General features: G+C 35.7%; 1 protein-coding gene across 5 annotated transcripts in view; it reads right to left on the bottom strand.

Moving 5' to 3' along the window:
* CNTN1 (contactin 1) overlaps window positions 1-22156 on the bottom strand; it is a 362253-nt gene extending 340097 nt beyond the window's left edge. For 3 of the 5 annotated variants that reach the window (XM_060657917.3, XM_060657918.3, XM_060657916.3), the window contains exon 1: window positions 22030-22153. The gene's annotated coding sequence lies outside the window, so the exon portion shown is untranslated. Of the gene's footprint in view, window positions 1-22029 lie in introns of all 5 variants that reach the window. The other 2 variants (XM_060657920.3, XM_060657919.3) reach the window with 2 other exon arrangements.
* Window positions 22157-23465: the final 1309 nt, after the last annotated feature.

Raw genomic sequence — 23465 nt, 5'->3', positions numbered from 1 at the left:
TTTTATAATAGACCACAAATTTATATTCATAGGTGGTCAAGCCTGATTTTGTTTTTCAGTTAGTATCCCAAATTCTAACAAGAGAAGAGAATGAGGCTATAATTAATCATCCCATCTCTTACCACTTAGGTAGTCAGAGAGAAAGAGGTCTTGGAGTGATCAGAAGAATCCCAATTACTTCTCAGGGAGGTCACTTGACCTCATCTAGCTCCTCTTAGCAGTGACAAATAGAGCAGAGTATAATTTGAAAATACCAGGGGAAACAAGCAGTAGGATTCTGCTATTTAATAATAGATTAAACCAAAGCACCAAATACAGAAAAGACATATAACTTTACTTCCCAATAGTTCTCAGGGCAACAAAGCATAGAGTTTCTGGTTGGACGTTTTATTTACCTTTTCATTTATTTCATTATATACATAACTCCTCAGTATTCTCCCTAAATACTAACAACTTTCTTCTCTTGTGCCTTCATGACACATTTCTTTGACATGATAGGACCTTAAAAACATAACATTAACAGCATGACTTCCCCACTAGTTCCATTATCAAATGCTTCTTTTGTGAGAAACTGTTCTAAACAATTTACATGTGTCCTGCATTTCATAAATTAAAAAAAAATCTGCCTACAAAAATATGCCACATAATCAAGAGGTTATTAGCATACAGGAATAGAAATCACTGAGTAAATCTCTTCCACTTTTGGTTCCACATACTTTAATTTACTATCGTATAAATGAATATGATGAAGACCTGGACAAATAAGCTTCTTGAGACTGCAGCTTTGATTTGGGCTAACTTAAAGTTTAGTTAAATTTATGCTCAATATATAAATCAATTCCGATAAGGACTTCCATGAATTTTATGAACTCATGATTTGAGGGAGAGAAATATTTCTCTAGATGCTATGTCACTTCAATGATATTTTTGAGAAAACCGTAGAAGAAAAAGTGATGATACGGGGTTAAAAATAAAAGATTCAGTTCATTTAACAACTCTTCAATGAAATGTAGTTGAGTTGAAATGAACATAAAATAGGAAGCCCACACAATCTTTGTGTTCAAGAGACAGCTTAAAAAGTTGGAATATGGAAGTATGAAGTAACATAGAAGAATTATATTTTAGTAATATTTTACTTGCATAATCCAACTAAATTGAACATTTCTGTGAGGTAGATACTATTTACATATAATGTGAAAACTTCCATATGATTAAGATCAGTGTCTTGTAAGTACTTTACAATGAATCTTAGTTGATCAATTAGAAAAATAAATATTATGGGTCCTTAAGAAATTGACTAGTGTCATTGGAAATAATCCGAGAATCTTTCATAGAAGCCTTAAGCTTCAAATGAATGTAGAGACAGGATACCACCATTTATAATAAATATTATGAACAAAGACACAGAAGCAGTAATGTGGGTGGTTTGTTTGGAGGATAGCAAGGAAGTTTCTTTTTAGGGAGCAGTAATGGTTATTGGTGAATATATACGATATATATTAAAAAGATGATTGAAGAGTTTGTTCCATAAGTTTATAATTTAAATAAGCAGCCAATATTTTTGTATGTGTGACATACTTCTTAATCTTCTTTTTTGCTTATTAGCCAATACTTATTTAAGTTCAGGTGGTATATATTTTCTAAAGAGCTCTTCTAGTGAGTGGAGAATATTCAAATAGGTTGTTTCTGCGTTAGTGGTTTGGGGATGTCCGTAGAATGTGGGGCATTAGGGTCATACAGATTTGCATTTGATCTAGCTCATCCCCTATTACCGATTAATCATAGATTATTTGATTTCTAGGTCTCTCATCTGCAAAGGAGGACACAATAATATATAATCCACAGAGTCATTTTGACAATTAAGTCAGATAATTCATTTAAAGGCATAAAGCAAAAATGCAATAAATCATTAACTCCCATGCTAATTTTTGTAATGCTATTGATGATACAGAACTGTTTTAAATTTTTTCTTTCCTGTGGTTCAGTATGAAATAGATTGGGGAGGGGCATCTGAATGACTCAGTCAGTTAAGCATCCAACTGTTGATTTCAGCTCATCATGATCTCACAGTTCATGAGACCAAGCCCTGCATCAGGCTCTGTGCTGACAGGCTGACAGCATGGAGCTTGGGATTCTCTACCTCTCTCTCTACATACCTAGAGATACACGTTATTCTCTATCTCTCAAAACAAATAAATAAACTTAAAATACATTGTGGAGAAAAGCACAGCATTCAGGAAATAGAGTTTAGTGTGCTTGTTAAACCACTAAACTGGAAACCACTAAGTGGAAATATACAATGCATTTTTAACAAGATGTGCCTACTGTATAAGTCAAATTGAAATTAATGACTTTGAAGTTATCAGCATATAGACAGCAATCAAAACCATCATTGGAAATAATATCTCATAGTAAATGTATTTAAACTGAGGTAATGGGTTTAGGACAGAAGTCTCAGAAAATTTAAGCTTAAAAGCAAGGTAAAGAAAAGACTACAAAGGTTACAAAGGTTTCTAAGACTTAAAAGAAAAACCAGAAGATGGTTTCATGAAATCCCAAGGAATTGCATTATATCCATCAGCTATTGCCCAATAATTCTGCAAAACAAACATTCCAAAATTATAACAAGTTCCTTTTCTTTTTTTTTTTTTTTTTTTTGATCACAGGTCCACAGTTTGGGCCCAATATGCTTCAGGCTTCAGGGTGAGTGTGCTTGGCTCCCAGCTTTGTATTGACTTCATGTCTGCTCACATGTTTCCACATTCTCCTTGGATGAGCAGGTTCTCAGCATATGTGCTTCTCACAGCAGATAACAGAGTATAAGAACTAAGCCAAACTACAGATGCATAATGTCTGCTTAGTTCACACCCACTACTATGCCACTGGGCAGAGCAAGTCACATGACTGGGCACAACACCAATGGGTGTGGTCATATGCTTAACTACAGTGGGAATGAAAGAAAAATGAAAATGTCTTAACAATAAATCCAAACTACCAAACTACTTTAACAAGAAGGGAAATTCAAGAGTGTAGCATCTGCCAAAGGGTCTAGAAGGTACTATGTGAAAGGTACCCACAGGATTTAGGAACTAAGAGGTATTTGAGTGACCTTATAAAGCACAGTTTTACTGAAATGTCTGGTATAAGAACCAGGTTTCAGAGATTAGAGAATAAATTGAAGGTAAGGAATGGTAAAGTGAGGGGCACCTGTGTGGCTGAGTCAGTTGAGCATCTGACTCTTGATTTTGACTCAGGTCATGCTCCCAAGGTTGTGAGATTGAGCCTCATGTCGGGTTCTGCACTGGGCATGGAGCCTGCTTAAGATTCTCTCTCCCTCTCTCTTAGGCCCTCTCCCCAAACTCTCTTAAAAAAATGGTAAACTGAACATAGATGAAAGTTTAAAGAAATTTGGCAGTGGGACAGAAAAGGGAAAAATAAATACAGTAGCTTGTGTAAGGCAAGAGTTCAAGGAAGGATTCTGTTTGTTTAATTTTGTCTGCATGGTTTCTAAGATGAAAGAGAATTAGGCATGCTTAAATGCTGACATCAGGAAATAGTAGAGAGGTCAAGGTTGAAGATTAAAGAAAGAGGTAATAATGGATACAATGACAACACTAAAAAAGTGGGCAGATGCAATCCTGAACTAGGAAGAGAAAAAACATGTAGACAGAAATTGACTTTCCTCTTTCATTACAATGAATTGGAAGAAGGGAAGGAGAATGTTGCCGTAGCTTAGGTCATATATTTAGAAACTACAGACTAGTAATTCTAAAATAAGAAAGAGAACAAAATGAAGTTTAAAAAGTAGCTAGAAAAGTTAGTAGAAAAACAAAACTGAAAGTTTGAACATAGGGAAAAATTAGGGAGCTGAGTAGGAAAAAATTGGAATTTCTGGGGAGAAAGCATATAACTACAAGAGCAAATATTTTCTCGTGCTGTACAAAATTGAGATCCAGAATACAAGTAGAGGTATTGGAATTAGGAAAGAGAAAAGATCACTCTCTCTGAGGTTTAAAGGACAGAAGTAGGGATACAGACATGTTGAGTGAAGCCATATTTAATTTACTAAGGCATTTCACTTGACACTGATATTTTTAGTAACATATATATTAGTGTCATCTTCCAAAATATGTTCCAGAAGAGTTGGAGAGGAAGGCTGGTTTAAAATTCAAAAACAGAAATAAATAGGTTATGTGTGAATTACGCTAAGAAATCTAATAAATAAATAAATAAATAAATAAATAAATAAATAAATAAATAAATAAAATAGTTGCTGAATCCAGCAAGATGGTCTCCTTATCTACATATTAGCAAAAACCTAAAAGAAATTCCTTTGTTCTTCAGTATTCTTTTCAAAAACAGAAGGCAATATGAATAAACATGATTTGTGGCAACATCTGTAGCATTGTTTCTCAGTTTGTTTTTAAGAAGTATTTAATTGGCTAGCAGTCATCATAGTCATACCACCTTAGATCAGACAATAGTCAATGGAAATTTTTCAGTATATTATCAGAAAGCAATAATTAATAGAAAATGTGAATAGAGAATCTTAGTGATACAGTTTGATTTCTAATATAAAAGCATATCCGTGAGTAATATGTTATTATTTCTCTCAAATATAAAACCAAATAAATGGAAGAAAAATGTAAACTTCAAATTAGACACAAAATTCTAGTACATAAAACAATTTACAGTGGAAAAATATACACAGAAATAAAAAGCCACTGGGGAAATTCATCTTATAAAATAATGCATCAATTTTATTAATATTTATATAAGAATTAGAGCAAGTTATCTTTGCTCTGAGTTTGTAAATAAATTATTCATTTTTCCCAACCACCTTAAGAACTTGGCAAACTACAAACATCTTATTTTAATATTCTTAGCAATCCAGAAACCATCCCTCCAAAGGTCACCCAGGAAACTAAAGATTCCATAATATTGCTCCCTCTTTACACTTCTTTCCTCCTCCTACTCCAATTAGGCACTTGTTTTCGAGACCAATCATTCATCCATGCTTATCATCAAAAAGAAGAAAGAAAGAAAGAAAGAAAGAAAGAAAGAAAGAAAGGGAAAAGGAAAGAAAAGAAAAGAAAAGAAAAGAAAGGCCAAGCACAACAGAGGACCCAAAGATTAAATTATTTTATGCATCAAAATAGGTTAGTATTTAACATGAAAGAATAGGATGCCCTGGTTGGCTAGTGATACTTGTGGTAAGTCATCTTTCGATAACAACAAAAAAGATAATAAAAAGGAAAGAGGAAGGGGGGAAAGCAGTGAACTGAGTGATAAAAAGAAATAATGGCTCTGGCAACGTGGTGATCCTTAATGTATTTAAAAGCAATCTTTTTAGGTTTAGTCTGAGCTGCTGCTGTGTGTGTGTGTGTGTGTGTGTGTGTGTGCGCGCGTGCGCATGCTTGCGCGTGTGTTTATATGTATGTATTATTAGGCTATGAGCATTGGCTCCATCTAGGCTGACTGAATTTTTTCTTAAGTTTTTATTTCTTTATATTGAGAGGGGAGGAGGGGCAGAAAGAAATCTCAGGCAGGCTCTGCACTGTCAGCACAGAGCCCGACCCAGGGCTGGAACACAGGCCCACAAGAAATGCTGTTAAAAATGCAGATTTCTGGGTCATATTTCAGATCTACTGAACCAGACTCTGTATTGATGGAGGTCAGGAACATCATTTTTAACAAATAATATCAGGTAATTCTTATAAATTGCCAAGTCTGAGAGCCACTGCCCCATTGTATATCACTTGTAGAACAATTGTAGGATTTTAACTGTATTTACCAACATGAAGAAAGTAGTGTGAGCACCTGCTATTACACTGATGGTTTCCCTCTTGTATTTTCATAATATGGAATATTTTTACAATAGAACATTTCTAAAATACCTTATTTGTTTATTAAAATAAAAAAAGACATATGGAGACTTGAATATCCCTAAATGTACACTCTAGTAAAGAAAGGCAGACATAGGTATAAATGTGAATAATGAAGGGACTATGGCAGAAGTTTGTAAGAGGTACACTGGGGACATAAACACTGGAGGTGCTAATATAACTGGAAGAAGTCGGGCTAGGAGAAACTTCCTGAATGAGGTGGCACAGAGTAATATGAAAGGTGAGAAGATGCCTGCTAGATATACAATGAAGACACAAGCAAAACTTTCTACCTCATTATAAAGCATTGATGATACTTTAAAAAAAAACAGATGTTGCTTTTGCTCAGAATTCTGTCTGAAGTCCATTATTAAAGACATATTGAAGAAAACAACGATCTGCTATCAATTAAATAATTCTCCATTACTATCCATTATCCACAGCATTTGTCCCATCTCAAACATGAGCAAGTCTGGGATACATGAACAGATACGCATTTGTCAGCTGAACTGAACAACCATGGCAATAATGAAGCAGAAATAATAAATCAAGATTCAAATGGTAGTATCAGATCAAAGAACATTGCAACCAATCGTGAAGGAAAATATTCTCTGACTGAAACAAAATCCCCTTGGGGAAAGGCTTCCTTAAATTTTCATTCTCTAATGAATCAACTAATGGGCAATAACTGGCTTTGAAAAGTACATTAGAAAACTTCTGGACATACAAAAAGTGACCAGTATCGTCGGTATACCTCAGGATGGCACTTACCTGAACAACATCAGCATTCAAAGGAGACAGAAAGTAAAAAAAAATAAGAAATTATGTACAATCACTAAACATCAGATATTTGTTATGACCTTTCAATATATGATTTTAGCAGGGTATCAGAAAATAGAAATATTTTTTATTGCAAGTATAAGCTTTTCACATGTTAAGCAGTGATTCTTTAAGTTCATTTTACCAGGACTAGTAAGTTCATTTAGGTCAGTAGTAATGGCAATTTTTCCTCTTTACAGCTATCCACCTTACCACCATAAAAATAAAGAAGGAAAAATTTTTCAGTCCAGTGATATCAGACACAGGGAGCATTTTATAGAAACCCTCTGTTTCAAACATCTCTAAAGATCTCACTACTACTAGAAATCTTTCTTTAGTGATTTAGGCATGTAATAAATGCCCATTTTATATGCCTCTGTAACAAATATTATTATATGCAAACAGGAAACCATATGTGTTTCAAATAAGCATGGTGGCGTTCTGGTGCTCTCAGCCATGGCTGGGGATGAAATCCAAACTCCTGTACACCTGTGGATGTCTATGGCTCTTAAAAAGATAGGTATCTCTGAGCAGAAATCTAGCTCTTAAAGACGCTATGAAAAACATTAAGATGAAAATATATGACTTAGTACATTTACTAAATTTTTCCTTAATTACTCAAAGGGCATTTTCATAAAATTATAATAACAAGATGAAGTAAAAAATGAAATTATGATTAGAGTTTATCAAAAGAGACAATTTAGAGACTACAGGCCAGCCAATTTTGGAGAAAGACTTCTTACTGAGAATTGTGTAGATATGCTGCTTCAAATCTGGAGTAAATTTCCTTAACATTTTTGAAATTACAAAGTCCTCTATTAACTAATATCTTTCTTTTACTTTATTAAATCCTCAAAGAACATTTTAAGATATTAAACCACTGTCTTATGCAACCATTGCTCCTAGGCTAAAATACAAAGAACTTTCTTTAAAAGAACTATTTTCCATTCTTCAGCCATGTATCTAGCCACTGTATAGTTTATACTCTATCATATATTAGGTTTCTTTCAGTTATTTGAATCAGTCATGCTCTACTAAATGCCCCTGACATAGACCATTCACCTAACACACTGATTCTCCTTGCATTAAAGCAGTCATCACAGTTTGGGGTTATCTTTTTATCTATTTTTCCCACTTAGCTTAGAACACTTTTGAAGGCAAGGAAAAGTCTGACTTATTCATTACTATTTCCAGGCTCCAGTGCAATGTCTACCACACAGTAGATCTGTATTTCTGAACTCATTCTCTCTCTCTCTCTCTCTCTCTCTCTCTCTCTCTCCCTCCCTCCCTCCCTCCCTCCCTCCCTCTCTCTCTCCCTTTTATTCCCTCCCTTATGAATACAATGTAGAACAAATGATGAAAAAATAATTATTCACTTTACTTCTTTGCATTTCTAGCAGAAGGACCTGCTTTGTAGATTATTCAGGGGAGAGAGATCCTTTGCCTCATCTGAAAGCTGATGTTTTTGTTTTCCTTGAAGAACAAGCAACTTTGAGAGGGTCATAAATAGTTAAGTGAAAGACAAGAGGCTCCTGCCTAACTAAGATGATTACCTAAATCAAACCTAGAAAACAATCAGACAGAAAATACTGCAAAAATACTTTCATATCTATTCCCCTCACTTTACAAAATGAAGTCACTCAGGGTTACAGAAGTTGAGTACATTTCCCAAGAATACATACCTACTCAGTACCAGAATATTGACTTAAATCTATGTCTATTGAATAGCTAGTATTACAGTCTTTCCTGCATGAACAAACATATCATATATTATCTTGAAAGTCTATGACCCTAAAATGACAATGAAAGCAAGGGAATTTCTCAGTTCTTGAATTTTATGAAAACAACATAGGATCCATTTTAACTGAAATGTTCTACAAGTCTAATAACAATTAAAATATTTTTATGCATAAAATAATAAAACTTGATCTATAGCAAAAAAATGTTATGCTTATGATGTCATCAGCACATAATTATGCTTCTCTAATATAATTTCTTTATTTAAAGCTTAATTTGGCAAGACAAAATCTTCTACAAGTGTTTGAAAGATTGACAAGACTCAACACTGAAGACAAGATGCAAAAGCAAACATTCTTATTCCTGTTACTAGGATTATAAATTAGTACAATCTCTTTAAAAGACCATTTGGAAATAGTGATAATGTGTAAAAGATGCATCCCTTGCCAGCAATTTCACTCTAGAAATGTATCTTAGAGAAATAGTTCCAGGAATATACAGAAGTACATGTAGAACAATGTTGCACATTCTTAAAAGAAAAAAAATTGGAAATAACCCAAAGAGCCAATCATGGGACATCAACAAATTAGGTTCCATGCTACGGGGTACTTGGCAATACTAAAAGGAATGTGTTAGTACTATAAGGTAAGGAAATAAAAGTTGACCAAGGTTTTTAAAAAGCAACAGAACATTTTATATAGTATGATGCAATTTTGATAGTAGTATATTTAAAATTATAGTCTATGCATAAAAATATTTATTTTAAATATATATATATATATATATAATAATGTCAATAATAGCTCTGTGGTTGGACTTAAATGAATGGAAAGAGTCATCATTAAAATTTTTATAGCTATTGAAAAACACTAAAAAATTATTTTCAAAAATACTATCGAATATATTTGAAAGTTTTGATGGATAAATTCCTAGAAAAAAAACTTATCAAAAAAAGATTAAGTAATAATTAGGAAATATATATAAACTCATAACTCCTAAGACAATTGATTATTTCATTTAAAATTGTGTCACACAAAAAAAAATCCAGGACCAAATGGCTTCACCAGTGGATTCTATAAAATATTTAAGAAAGAAATTAACATGTATCATCCAGAATCTTAGCAAATAAAAAGAGGCAATCTATTCCAACTCATTTTATGAGTTCAACCAACATAAACTTAAGACTAAACTGTAACCAAATTATATTACAAAAATTGAAAAACTAATAGCTAAAAAAAATCCTAAGCAAAACATCATCAACTCTAATCCAGCAATATACATAATGGGTAATAAACAGATCATGAGTGAGTCAAATTTATTCCAGAAATCCGGGTTTAACATTTGAAAATCAATCAATATAATCCACTGCATTAACTTACCATAAGAGAAAAATCATATGGTCATATAAATAATTTAAAATTATTAAATTTTTAAAAAATCTTAACAAATAGAAATAGGGGGGAACTTCCTTAACCTGATGCAGGTTTTCCAGAAAAATCTAATACTTAATGGTGAAGTTTGGAGGAATTTTCTTATGAGATCAGGAATGAGACAAAGATAAGTTATCACCACTTTTACTCAACATTGCACTAGAGATCCTAGGCAGTACAAAAAGGGAAAATTTTAATAAGTTATAAAGAATGGATCAAAAGAAATAAACTCATTATTCTCAAATGATACAACTGAAAATCTAGAAAAATAAAAGGAATCAACAGAGAAATTAACATTGATAAGTGAGCTTTACAAGTCTATAAAAGGTCAACAAATAAAATTGGAAATTTGGAAATTATAGTGCTTATGATGGCATAAAAAATCAAACACCTAGGAATAGATACAACAAAAGATGTGCAAGGCTTTCACACTGAAAAATTTAAACATCATTTAAAGAGTTTTTAAGATCTTAAAAAAGCTATATATATATATATATATATATATATGTATATATATATATACACATATATATGTATATATACACACATACATATATATAAGCCATGATAATAAATTAAAAGATTTGAGTTTTTAAATATGTCAATTACACTCAGATTGATTTCTAGATTAAGTGCCATCCTAGTGAAATTCCAACAAGGATTTTGTAGAAATTGATAAGCAAAATTTCAAATTTATATAGCAAGGCAGAGTCGATAACAGTCAAGACAAACTTAAAGGATAAGCAAGCTAGAGAACTACTCCAGCAAATATTAAGACATAATTTAAATCTATTCATTACGACTGTGACTATGGCCACAATGATAGACAAATAATCCAGTGAAACAGAATAGCAAGTCCAAGAACAGATCTGCCCATACATGGTACACTTGATTTAAAACAGAGGTAGTAGCAATGCCAAACAGTGGGAAAAGGACAGCCTTTTCAGTAAATGCCCCTGATGACTTCTGAATCCATAGAAGTAAGAAAGCAAAAGTCAAACCACACACAAAAATGAATTCCAGATGAAATGTATAACAATATAGTGTCTGGAACACAATACAAAAAAATCTTCGTAACTTATAGTTAGGAAAGATTTATTAAACAAGACCAAAATAATACTAATTCTGGACTACATTAGAGCTGAGAACAGCTGCTGATAAAAGATAACATTAAGAGTGGCAAAGCAAATCATAGAGTGGGAGAAGATATTTACAAACATTTTCTAAGGGCTCAAATTCAAAATATATAAGGAACCTCCTATGAATCAATACGTAAAAGATAACTCAATAGCAAATTTGATAAAATTTCTGAATGACACTTCAAAAGAGCATATTCAAATGGCCAAAACACATAAAAAAGGTGTTAATTTATTAATAAAAAATGCAAATTAAAACCATAATTAGGTATCCATTGCCACTAGGGTAGTTTAAGTTAAAAACACTATTAATAGCAAGTGTTGGTAAAGCTAAGCCACAACTTGAAATCTCATACACCACAGGCTCGACTGGAAATTGGCTCAACTACTTGGGAAAAAGCAAACAATTTCTATGCAGCATTAGCCTATGAATCAGTAATTACTTATTACAAAACATGTACAATAACAAATGTACATAGAAGAACTATTGGTAATAATACAAAACTGGAAACAACACAGATGCCCAACAAGCAGAACAGATATGTACATTCTGAAGTATTCATTAGATGGAATTCTATTGAGCAAGAAAAATGAAGCACTGTTATATGCAGGAACATGGATATTTCTCACCCAAAAGGTTGAACAAAATAAATCTGATGCAAAAAAAAATTGCAGAATATATGATTCTGTTTATATTTATTTCAAAAACAGGCAAAAACTATTCTATGGTCTTGAAGTCAGAATAGAGTCTACCTTCGGGGAAGAGCAAGGTGGTAGTGATTGGGAGGGGCTGGAAGAGGCATTCTTGGGTGCAGACAAGGTTCTCCATCCAGAATGGAGTGTTGATTTCATGGGTAGAATTACTTTGTACTTCTCATTCAGCTCATTTAACTTACACTTCTCTGTATTTCTATTATTCTTTAGTTAAAAGGGTAAAACAAAACAAAACGATACAATACAATGTTTTATTTAAAGCAAAGGCCTTAGTTTCATTACCACTCAACTTGTGCCTAGGCCAAAATTTAAAAACAACTTTTTAAAAAAAGCTGGGTTAATTTTCTAGTACCAAAAAGGAGTTGCTATGATCTTTAAAATAATATATTCTGGGGCGCCTGGGTGGCTAGGTCGATTGAGTGTCCAACTTCGGCTCAGACCATGATCTCAAGGTTCCTGAGTTTGAGCCCTGAGTCCAGCTCTGTGCTAACAGCTCAGAGCCTGGAGTCTGCTTTGGATTCTGTGTCTCTCTCTCTCTGTGCCCCTTCCCTGCTCATGCTGTGTCTCTCTCTGTCTCAAAAATGAATGTGTTAAAAAAATTTTTAAATAACATATGCAAAAATATAGTCAATCAATCCAGTAGGTATTTTTAAAGGTTTTCTATTAAAATATAGTATATTTATTGCATAAAAATATTATGCCATGGGAATTTTTATCTGACATAAAATTATGTTATATTAAGCAAATTGAGTCCCAAACTGGAATATTATAAATATCATTTGTAATATTTTAGCAGGCAATATTGTCTGTTATAGATAGCAAATCTGTACTTTCTGTAACCATGACAATTAAATACTATAAGATTAGATGCCTTAAGATAGCATTACTGTTTATGGTTCCTGGTGTTAGGAAGCAAAATTAAGGCAGAAATGCATAAACACTTCTGATGCATAGATCTAAGTTAAAATAACAAATTTTTAAAAAACACATTGCAATCACTTAATGTTTGGGAAACTGCCCCACATAAATCACTATAGTAGAAGATCACTTTGTTTATATGATATCCATAAATAAAACATATGTAATGTTATGAATGTTTTAGAATTCATATATTTAGAATGAACATATGTTCATTCTAAAATGTTTTAATCTCTTGTGTGGATACTAAGTTTATTTGAGATAGATACTGGTCACCTAAAATGGAGAAAATTTAAAATGTGACTCACAGAAAACTAAAACCGGATATCATGGAAAGGTGTTAAGCCTAATAATAATTTAGCCTTAGGAGTTAAATAACTTGGGTGTAAATTCTAGCTTTTTAATATCTCTAATCTTTCTCATCTGAAGAATAGTAAAAATAATACACAAAATCCACTTACTGGATTGGTTAAGTTAGGAGAAATCACATTGAACACATTTAAAACAAAGCCCAGGGGCACCTGGGTGGCTCAGTCGGTTGAGTGTCCGACTTCAGCTCAGGTCACGATCTCACGGTCCGTGAGTTCGAGCCCTGCGTCGGGCTCTGGGCTGATGGCCCAGAGCCTGGAGCCTGCTTCCGATTCTGTGTCTCCCTCTCTCTCTGCTCCTCCCCCATTCATGCTCTGTCTCTCTCTGTCTCAAAAATAAATAAACGTTAAAAAAAAATTAAAAAAAAAAAAAAAACAAAGCCCAACACTGAGTGAGTGCTCAATAAATGGTTTTTGTCATCAATAATTGAAGTGAGACTACAGAGAACACATTGCTTACAAAAGCCAAATAGAAAAATCAGTCTCATATCTCAGTATTTTTAATTTTCAAACTAGGCTACTTCAATGCTCTAGGTAAGTATCCATCTATTTTTCATAAATGTCTTTTTCAATACTTTCATTAATTCTGAAAAACATAATTGACTCACTAGATTCTCCAAGTTTATATACAATACATGCTAAACCAAACTGAAAACGTGAATACTGTATACTTATTTCTGGAAAAGGAGTGAAGAAATGGGCAAAAAACATGAATAGACACTTTTCCAAAGAAGACATCCAGATGGCTAAGAGACACATGAAAAGATGCTCAACATCACTCATCACCAGGGAAATACAAATCAAAACCACACTGAGATACCACCTCACACCAGTCAGAGAGGCTAAAATTAACAACTAAGGAAACAACAGATGCTAGCAAGGATGTGGAGAAATGGGAACCCTCTTGGACTGTTGGTGGGAATACAAACTGGTGCAGCCACTCTGGAAAACAGTGTGGAGTTTCCTCAAAAAATTATAAATAGAACTACCCTATGACCCAGCAACAGACTAGTAGGAATTTATCCAAAGGATACAGAAGTGCTGATTCATAGGGGCATTTGTACCCCAATGGTTATAGCAGTGCTTTCAACAATAGCCAAATTATGGAAGAGCCTAAATGTCCATCAACTGATGAATGAATAAAGAAGATGTGATTTATATATACAATGGAATACTACTTGGCAATGAGAAAGAATGAAATCATGCCATTTGCAGCAACGTGGATGGAACTGGAGGGTATTATGCTAATCGAAATAAGTCAGAGAAAGACAGGTATCATATGTTTTCACTCATATGTGGAACTTAAACTTAACAGAAGACCATGGGAGAAGGGAAGGGGGAAAAATAGGTACAAACAGAGAGGGAGGGAGGCAAACCATAAGAGACTTTTAAATTCAAAGAACAAACTGAGGGTTGATGGTGGGGGACAGGGTAGAGGGGAATATGGGTGAGGGGCCTTGAGGAAGTGATGTGTTGGGATGAGCACTGGGTGTTGTATGTAAGCAGTGAATCACAAGAATCTACCCCCAACACCAAGAGCACACTGTATACACTGTATGTTAGCCAACTTGACAACAAATTATATTTTAAAAAAATACAATAAAGAAAACATGGAGATGATGGAAAAAAAGGAGTATCTGGAAAAGGTATTTTAATAATTCTAGTAAAGAAGACATGTGTGAAGAGCATTGTACTTGTTGCCAGAAATAAAAAGAAATATGTCCTGGGATGCCTGGGTGGCTCAGTCGGTTGAATGTCGGCCTCTGGCTCAGGTCATGATCTCACGGTTTATGAGTTTGGGCCCTGCGTCAGGCTCTGTGCTGACAGCTCAGAGCCTGGAGCCTGCTTCGGATTCTGTGTCTCCTTCTCTCTCTGCCCCTCCCCAACTTGTGTTCTGTCTATGTTTCTCAAAAAATAAATAAATGTAAAAAAAATTAAAAAAACAAAGAAATACGTCCTGAAGTAAAAGAAAAATAAAAAAAAAAGAAATACGTCCTGAAGTAAAAAAAAAAGATTATAAATGTAATATGTACCCACACATAAACATATCTAGTCTAAATAATCAAATATACACAAGACTTTAAAATATTTTTTTACACAATGTTCCTATCAGTAGGTTTCATCTCAGACATTAAAAACCAAAGTAAAAACTATATATAAATATTAGTGCAGTGAATTTTTACTGGATTGTTCCAGAGTCTCAGTATAATATCAGTGTCCTAGACGTGGGCAGAATGGTGGCTGGCATTGAGGAGAGATGTTTTGGCTAACCATAATACACCAAGCAAACAACTATAAGTAAGATGGCCTTACTTCCTGTCCAGATTTGCCACTAGCTAACATGATTTTAGGCAAATTACTTACTTCTCTGAGCTTGTTTCCTTATCTGTAAGTCTAAATAATCATGCCTTTCCATCTAACTTTCAGAATTGTTGCAAAGGATAAACTGCAGTTATGAATGTAACCATGTTTTGTAAACTTCTGGAGATCACACCAATGGAAGGCCTCTTATTAAATGAAGACAGGGGGATTTGTTTTGTCAATATTAGTTCCAATAAAACTAAATACATATGTACATTATCCATGCAACCATACATTTTTTATTCTTTTTAAAATGTAGATTTAAAAGAGAGTTACCTACTGGTTTAGCATTTGGGAATTATTCAGTGTCTATGCAGTGTCCAAGGCATGAATCTTCATGTCAAAATTGCTTATTAAAGGACTCTTTTTAATGTATCTTGTATAAATCAACAGAACCAGGAAATTAATTCTTGGAAAAAAAAAAAAAGGTGAAGTTTGACATAGCTTCTAGTTTTTAGTTGTTTGTTTCCAAGGTAGTGATACAAATCCTTTATTCATTGAAATCCTGAAAACAAGAATCTTAACCTTCCTTTATTCATTTCTTCAGAAAATATTTATTAAGTATCAACTATATGTCAGAGCCTTAACTGGACCTATAAAAGGAAGAAGGCATGGTCTCTATCCTTTAGGGCTTACAGTGGGGATAATAGACATAAACAATCAGTTACAATTTAGTATAGTAAGTGCTATGGTTGGGGTATCTACAGGTTGTTATGGAAGCACTAAATAAGACCCCAAACTCAGCCTAGAAGTTCAGGAAGTCTTCCTAGAGAATGTGGCAGCTGACTTAAGCCTTGAAAATGTTAGGCAGATCAGTCACACTGCAGAAAGGAGACAGGTCATTTGTGGCAGAGAAGAGAGTATGGATAGGTAATGAAGTTTGGGGAAAAAGAGAAAAACATGATGCATTAGGGGAAATGCAAACAGTTCAGTGTGACTGGCATTGTGGGACTGGAGATGGAAGAGACTAGAATAATAAAAAAAATGAACTTGGAGAATTAATCAGGGACCATTTAATACAGAACTTTAGGTGAAATGCAAAGGACCTTAGGCATGTCACTATCAGTAGAGGAGACACAGGATGGAATTGGTTTTAGAAAGATAACTGATGATGGTGTGGAGAATGTGCTTGAGAAGAAGACTATAAGAGAGGGAGACTCACATAAGGACACTAAACTCTGAATATCCTCATTTCCTACATGGGAAAGAAAGATTTACAGAGATTAAGTAACTTGCCAAACATCACACCATTTGTAACTGGTTAAACTGACCTTCCTGCAAAGCTTTGTATAATTCTAATACATACGTTCTTTAAAGACCAAGGAAACTACTTCTCATAAACGAATGTGACCAACTCTCAGTATTAGAGACTAGTAACAAATAAAACTGTAGGAAAACAATGACACAGGTCTACATCATCAAAATCAAGTACAGGAGTGAGCAATTATCCTGTGAATTAAGGACCATCTGGATAATCCTAGCAAAAGCAGATTTAGTGCCTGAGTCATTCAGATAATTGTGCAAACAATGTGCCTTGCTCTGGCTGAGTAACCTGGTCATTAATATCTTCCATAGTACGTTTTGCCCCGTGGCACTTCTGAAATGGACAACAGTAGCTCAGAAAGAATTAAGATACTATTCACTTCATGAGAAAGCCACATAAATAATAATGGGATCTTAATAGACTGAGAGGGTATTTTATATGTCCCCAGGAGCCATTTCACACAGTGATATATACACGATATATGTAAGCCAAATCCCACTTCAAAGAATAAAACAAGCTCAGCAATAGCACCCTCAAATGTGTGTTTTAATTTCAATTCTTTGTCAGAAGAAAGTTTTCTGAGCATTAAGGCAATGAGAAATGCTACTGCAAATAGACTTATAGGTTAAACTACAATAAGATTAAAAATTTCTATATGTCCAAAAACATAAAAGGTAAAAGGCAAAAAAAAAAAAAAAAAAAAACAGTAAGAAAAGTTTCACGTATACAATAGATTCTTCTATGAAACAAGTTAAGAAAACGTAACACGGTAAAGTCAAATAAAATACACACATTAAGAAATACAAAGAGCCAATAAACATGAAAACATATCTCACAATCATCCAAAATCATAGAAACATAATTCAAAAGAATAACCAGATCCACAATTTCTACTATCAACGTAGTCACAATTTTTTAAACCACAATACCAAATGTTAATGAGAATCTTGCCCAATTAATTGACACTGGGTATCAATTTGTGCATAAACTTTTCCCTGGAACAATTTAGCAACAAGCACTAGGAGTATGAAAATATTTACATGTCTGACCCAGTAATATCTGTGAAGTTATTATAAGGAAATGGTCAAAATTTCAAAGGTTAATGTATAATCATGTTCATTTCCTTTTTTTTTTTTTTTTAAATGTGTATTTATTTTTGAGAAAGAGGGAGAGAGAGACAGAGCATGAGGAGGGAAAGGGCAGTGAGAGAGAGGGAGACACAATCTGAAGGAAGCTCCAGGTTCTGAGCTACCAACAGAGAGCGTGACAAGGGGCTCCAACCCCAGGAACCATGAGATCATGACCTGAGCCAAAGTTGGATGGTTAAACAACTAAGCCACCCAGGCACTCCCATGTTCATTTCTATAAATGTAAAAAACAGGAAACAGTCTAAAGTCTCTATCTATAGAAAAGAATAGGTGGCAGCCATTAAAAAAATGGTTAGTAAAAATATTAAATAAAATAATGTTTATGGTATGATGTTAAGTGGGAAATAAAGCTAAATATAAAAATAAATATTCACTTGAATTCTAAAACTGTATGTTTAAAATACCTAGGTATATTCACAGAAATAAAATTGGAAGGTTCAGAGTAGATTTCTCTGCATGGTGGAATTTTCTTTCATTTTCATTTTTTTCCTGAAAAAATCTGTATTTCTTTATAAAAGTGTTATTTAAATGTAATATTAATAGGTATACTTTTGAATGCCATTTTATACACTACATTGTTCATACAACCATAACAAAATAATAATCTATCTTCCTCCTACTACATTTCCAAAGTCACAAAACTGGTAAGTCCTATTCTCAGGATTTGAACCTAAGTGTCCTTGCTCCAAAGTTAGCACTATGGATATAAATATATGAAGTAAAGCACAGGAAAAGTTGCAAAGAAGAGCATAATCAATAATGAAAATTAAAATGTGTCAGTAATATGTGACATCTTAGATTAAAACAGAAAAACATACATTGGGAGATTTGAAAAATTGCCTCCTGTACTAATCCAAGGCATGCAATGACATATACACTGGTATTGGGAAAAATACAGATTGGAGATCAGAATAAAAATGGATAAATTAATTACTGAATAGATTGTGGGCACTTGGAGGTAGAGGAAGGAAGTCTGAAAAAAAAATAACTAATCACAAACCAGAAGCCTGGAAAACTGTGGTATGCTTTGCTAAAAGCCAGTTGAAGGGTGATGACTATTGATGGGGGGAAAAAAAAGTTTTTACTATATATATTATCACAACTTTAAACAGTACTTCTACTAATGGCTATTATTTATGAGTAATGACTACAGCCAAACCTTATTTTAAAAGTGTTGTGTGCATTCTTATTTAATACTAAAAAAAAAAAAAAAAAAAAAAAAAAAAAAAAAATCCCACAAAAAAACTCTGAGGTAAGTGCTATTATAATCCCCAGTTGACTTACTGACATTCACTTATCTGCATAATGATATATAGATAGCAGAAGTAGGCTTCCTTCCAAAGCCTGCGTTCTTAGCTGCTAGGCTAGTAATTTGAAATGGCTAATGGAGGAGAGATGAGAAAAGAAATGCAGGAGAGAATTTTGTTCCCAATAAAATAAATTGCATCAACTGGGGGAATTCACTTGAAAACCTGAAGCAGGAAGAGGAGATAAGAGGAAGACAAAGAAAAGGTTAGAAGAAAAGGTTAGAAAAAAAAGTTAGAAAAAAATTATCACATCAGATCATTGGTGGTATCAAAAAGTAAAAGATCAAGGAGGAGATGGAGAATATGGAAAATGGCAGTTCAGAGGGGAAGAAAAATTAACAACACACCAGTAAGAGAAAATGAACATTGGACTTAATGAAGAGCTTACTGATGACCTAGAATGGGTTCTTTGCTAGGATGTAAACTGTGGCCAATTTATATATAAAAATGGATGGACATTGTTGATCTCTATTTTAATAGAGATCTAACACTGCATGTTTTGTATAGAAAAGTATAAATCATCTGTTCCAACTTGGCCTCTAGTTTGTCTCACGGGGCACAGATAAGAGAAAATATATAGAATAACTTATACATAGCCATAACCCCTATTGGAGAATTCAATTATTTTGTGGAAGGATATAGAAATGTTCTGATGTCATCCATTACTCCTTTCGAGAGAATAAAAGAGCTAAGGGAAGTTTCCAAAAGTAGTTCTCAGCACACAGCCTTCCAATATATAGGATAAATATATTATCCCTAAATCATTGCTCCAAATCATTCCTTAGTATGATGTTTCCTCAACCAGAATCTTTGAGGCTACTTAGAACTGTGTTCAGTGTTGTGGAGTATACAAAAACATAGGTCATGGTCTTTTTCTGCAACGTACTTCCTTGCCCAATTAGAAGACAAATCAGATATACATAAATGGCTATGCAAATAAATAAATAAGAGCGAGTGCCTGGATAACTGAATAACCTTGGCCTGTATTGTTACTGGTATAACACTGAGCAAATTTTGTTATCAATACCAAAAATCACAGGAAGCTGAGGTATTCTATTTGAAGGGAAACTGCTATGCAATATAATTCACAGTAGGTTGTTGAAATATTAGGGTTGAAATAGTGGAATTTCAGAAAGCTTTAGGCAAATTACAGGTGTCCTCGAAATCTTAGTTTTCTCATCCAGGAAAATGAAAAAGTTATCATCAGGATTAAATAATTTCGGGCAATGGGAAAAATAAATGCACATACATTTGTAAAAGAAAGTCCGTGTAGTGCAAACAGATATGAAAAAGCAGCGCACATTTAAATATCAGATCCACAAGTAAAATCTGTACAAAGAAATAGATTTATACCAAGTTCAAAGGTTCCAAAGGTCCCTTAGTTTTACCTCTTGCAAGGTGGGTGGATCTTTTCCCCCCCAGTTCTCCAAATGCTGCTATCTGTAAGTTACCATACAAATACATTTACAACCCAAAAAGGAAGGCAGGGCATATAGAAACCATTATGCTCCGATGAGTTTAATAAAATATCTTGGATATGATATGTATTTATTTCATATGTGTGTTACACTTCAGGTTGGTAAGGCTCGTATGTACGCTGTAAAGCTGAAAAATTCAGGGAAATAGCACACTCTAAGGATGTATTCAAAATAATATCTGGAAATACTGATCTTCAGACATGTTACAGAAACATCATTTCATGCAGGGTTTCCTCAGTCTGAGCACATCTTCTCAGGCTTTTCCCCCAGTGGAGAATTTGATTCCCTTTTGCCCCTCCCACTCAGTGCTTCCAGATTGCTTCAGAAGGCCCAGGCAGCCTGCTCAGCAGCAGGCAAACGAGCTATATATAGCCCCACCTTGGAGATGTGCACACAGAAGCACACATGCAAATGCCCATGCTGTATTTGGCATGAATAAACGAGAGAAGGTTGCAGCTTTCCCCTCTCCTTCTTCCCCATCACCCCAATTTTTCAATAATTTTCAAAGCAGGGTGTCATCGCTTCCCTAGAGTGATGCAGCCTCTAATTTCCCTGCGATTCTTCTGCCTACTGTTTCCAGCAATCCGACTCCGGCAGGAACCGGCATTGGGCCAACACCTACTACCCAGATGCGGTCATCCAGGGAGGCTGCCTTGCAGCCGCGGGGGAGCCATCCGGGTACAATTACTTGAGTCTCTGGGAATCCCTGTGCATAAACCCATTTTTTAGAAACCAGGCTAGGAGGTGGGTCCCCATGGACATCGACAGACTAGAAGAGAGAGGCGAAGCTTTCCTGTCTCTCCCCTCCCTGGCCTGCAGTAAATAGGGGAGAAGGGCCCAGGTTTTCTCACTGGAGGCATAATTAATCGGTAAATGCCCTTAGAGTTGCGGGATTTCTTCCCCACCGCATCACTTCTTCACAGAGGAGCCGGGGAACAAACAAGTGCCTTCCTCCCCTCGGCGCAGTCATTCCCAGTTTTTGCAGGGATGTGCTAGTCTAGACGCAAGGGTCGAGAGGGAAAATGAGTGGGTGCGGACAGGCGTGGGGAGAAGGAGAAGCCCTTCCTGGTTTAGGAAGACCTGCGGGCTCCCGGCTGCTGACATCCAAACCCTCCCCTGCGGGTCGACATGGCTTTCCTAGGGCGCAACACCCGCCGCGGCGGCCAAAGCCTCCGGGAGGAAAGTTGACGAGACGCGGATGGGGGCTCGGTCCCCCCTCCCAGGGCACTGCCGCCCTGCCCCGCCCGTCACCGGGGCTCCCGCGCCCCCCCTTCCCAGCAGCACCCAGACGACCTCCATCCCGGTCCTTCCAGCCGTACTTCGCGACCAGAGCTGCGGCGACCACATCAATTTGGGGGTGACGAGGGCGGGGCAGAGCTGGGGGAAGGGGAAGGCAGGCAACAGTAGCACGAAAATACGCATTCTTTTTCCGAGCTGCAAAGAAGGAAAAGTCCTGCCTCCTACCTGTTCTGTGCTCCTGCTCGCCTCGGCGCCGCGCGGCTGGACCATAACCTACAGGTTTCCCACTTCCGCTGCAAACACCTGGGAGCGCATCTCCGCACCCGGCGCCCCTCCTAGCCTCGGCGGAGCCCTGCCTAGCTACTTGACAGCAGAAGCCGGGCCTTTTAGAGCGGTCATTGGGGCCGCGGGGAAAGAGGGGCGGGCCCCGGAGAGAAACCCGCGCCTCTCATTGGGCAGGCGGGATGCCACTCTCACCCCAGACCAGGGTTTGCTGCGGACTGAGGCAGCTGCTAAGCCCAACTGCAAAGGGTCTCTGCAGTCCCTGGAACCAAACCCTGCTGCCAAAGGATCAAGGACCCCTCAGAGGAGCGACACTGGTTTGATGGCTTGTCATCTGAGGCCCCAAGAGGGAGGGAAGGGCCAGGCAGCCCCAGACACCCAGCACTTTCCAGAGCTTCCCTGAAGGGACCATCTGCTCTGGGAAATTTGACAGGAGAAAATATCAGGAGCAGTGCCTTGATAGGGAAGCACGAACTTCAGTTAAGAATGGAGCAAAATACAAGAAATACGTATATTGAAGTGAAAAAAAAATCACAAGAAGTAAAAAGACATGAGGGTTGTGTTTATTTATTTTATTTCAAGTTTTGTTTTTTTTGTTTTTTGTTTTTTGTTTTTTCCTAAATGTAACCCGGTAGTTTTTCCTGTGGAATAAAGGTTGAACTGTTTCTTCTGTACTGCAGAGAGACTCCAAAATATTCCCTGGTGGGAACAGTGCTTTAAATGGGAAGACGCTGCAATAATAACCTCTCCAGAAAGACTAAAAGAGAGAAATTAAGGCCAAACTGCATAAGGAACTTGCTTTGGGCAGTTCATTTGGTGGTGGAAGTCTTAAAATAATCACCACCAGGCTGACTGACAATCGATCTGTTTCTCTTCTACTGATAATAGTCCCTTATTCCTTTTATGCTCAAACCCTGAGGCTGCAGAGGATGCTTAAGCCAACCCCAACATAGGTAATCCCAAACCTGCCTTTTAGATGAAGGGGAGCAAGGGTAAAACCATTTTGTTCCCATCTTTCATCTCTGCCATTTGGCCAGGTGGAATCAGTGAATCAACCCACAGAATTCTTAAGTGGGGAAAATGATAGAAGGAATACCATAAAATTGGGGGAAGGGAGGTGTCTTGTTTTAGTGCCATATTAGAAAACAATCGTCTCACTTCCAGCCTCCCTCCTTTTTGCAAATAGCCAAGTTCTTCATCCACCTAAATTAAGTAGCTGTCTTAACTTGTGCTGAGCATAACACAGCCCACTGGACAACTGTGAGAGAAGATAGCATTGTTATTAAATGCTAAATAAGTGTAGGCTCTTAGCTTAGTGCTTATGGTTGTTATCACTATTAGGCGAGACTCTTCATAAAATGTTCTCTTCATAAAACCGG

Source organism: Panthera onca, chromosome B4 (genome assembly GCF_046562875.1).
Source record: "Panthera onca isolate mPanOnc1 chromosome B4, mPanOnc1 haplotype 2, whole genome shotgun sequence".
Lineage (NCBI taxonomy): Eukaryota > Metazoa > Chordata > Mammalia > Carnivora > Felidae > Panthera > Panthera onca.
This window is presented reverse-complemented; position numbering and strand designations above follow the sequence as displayed.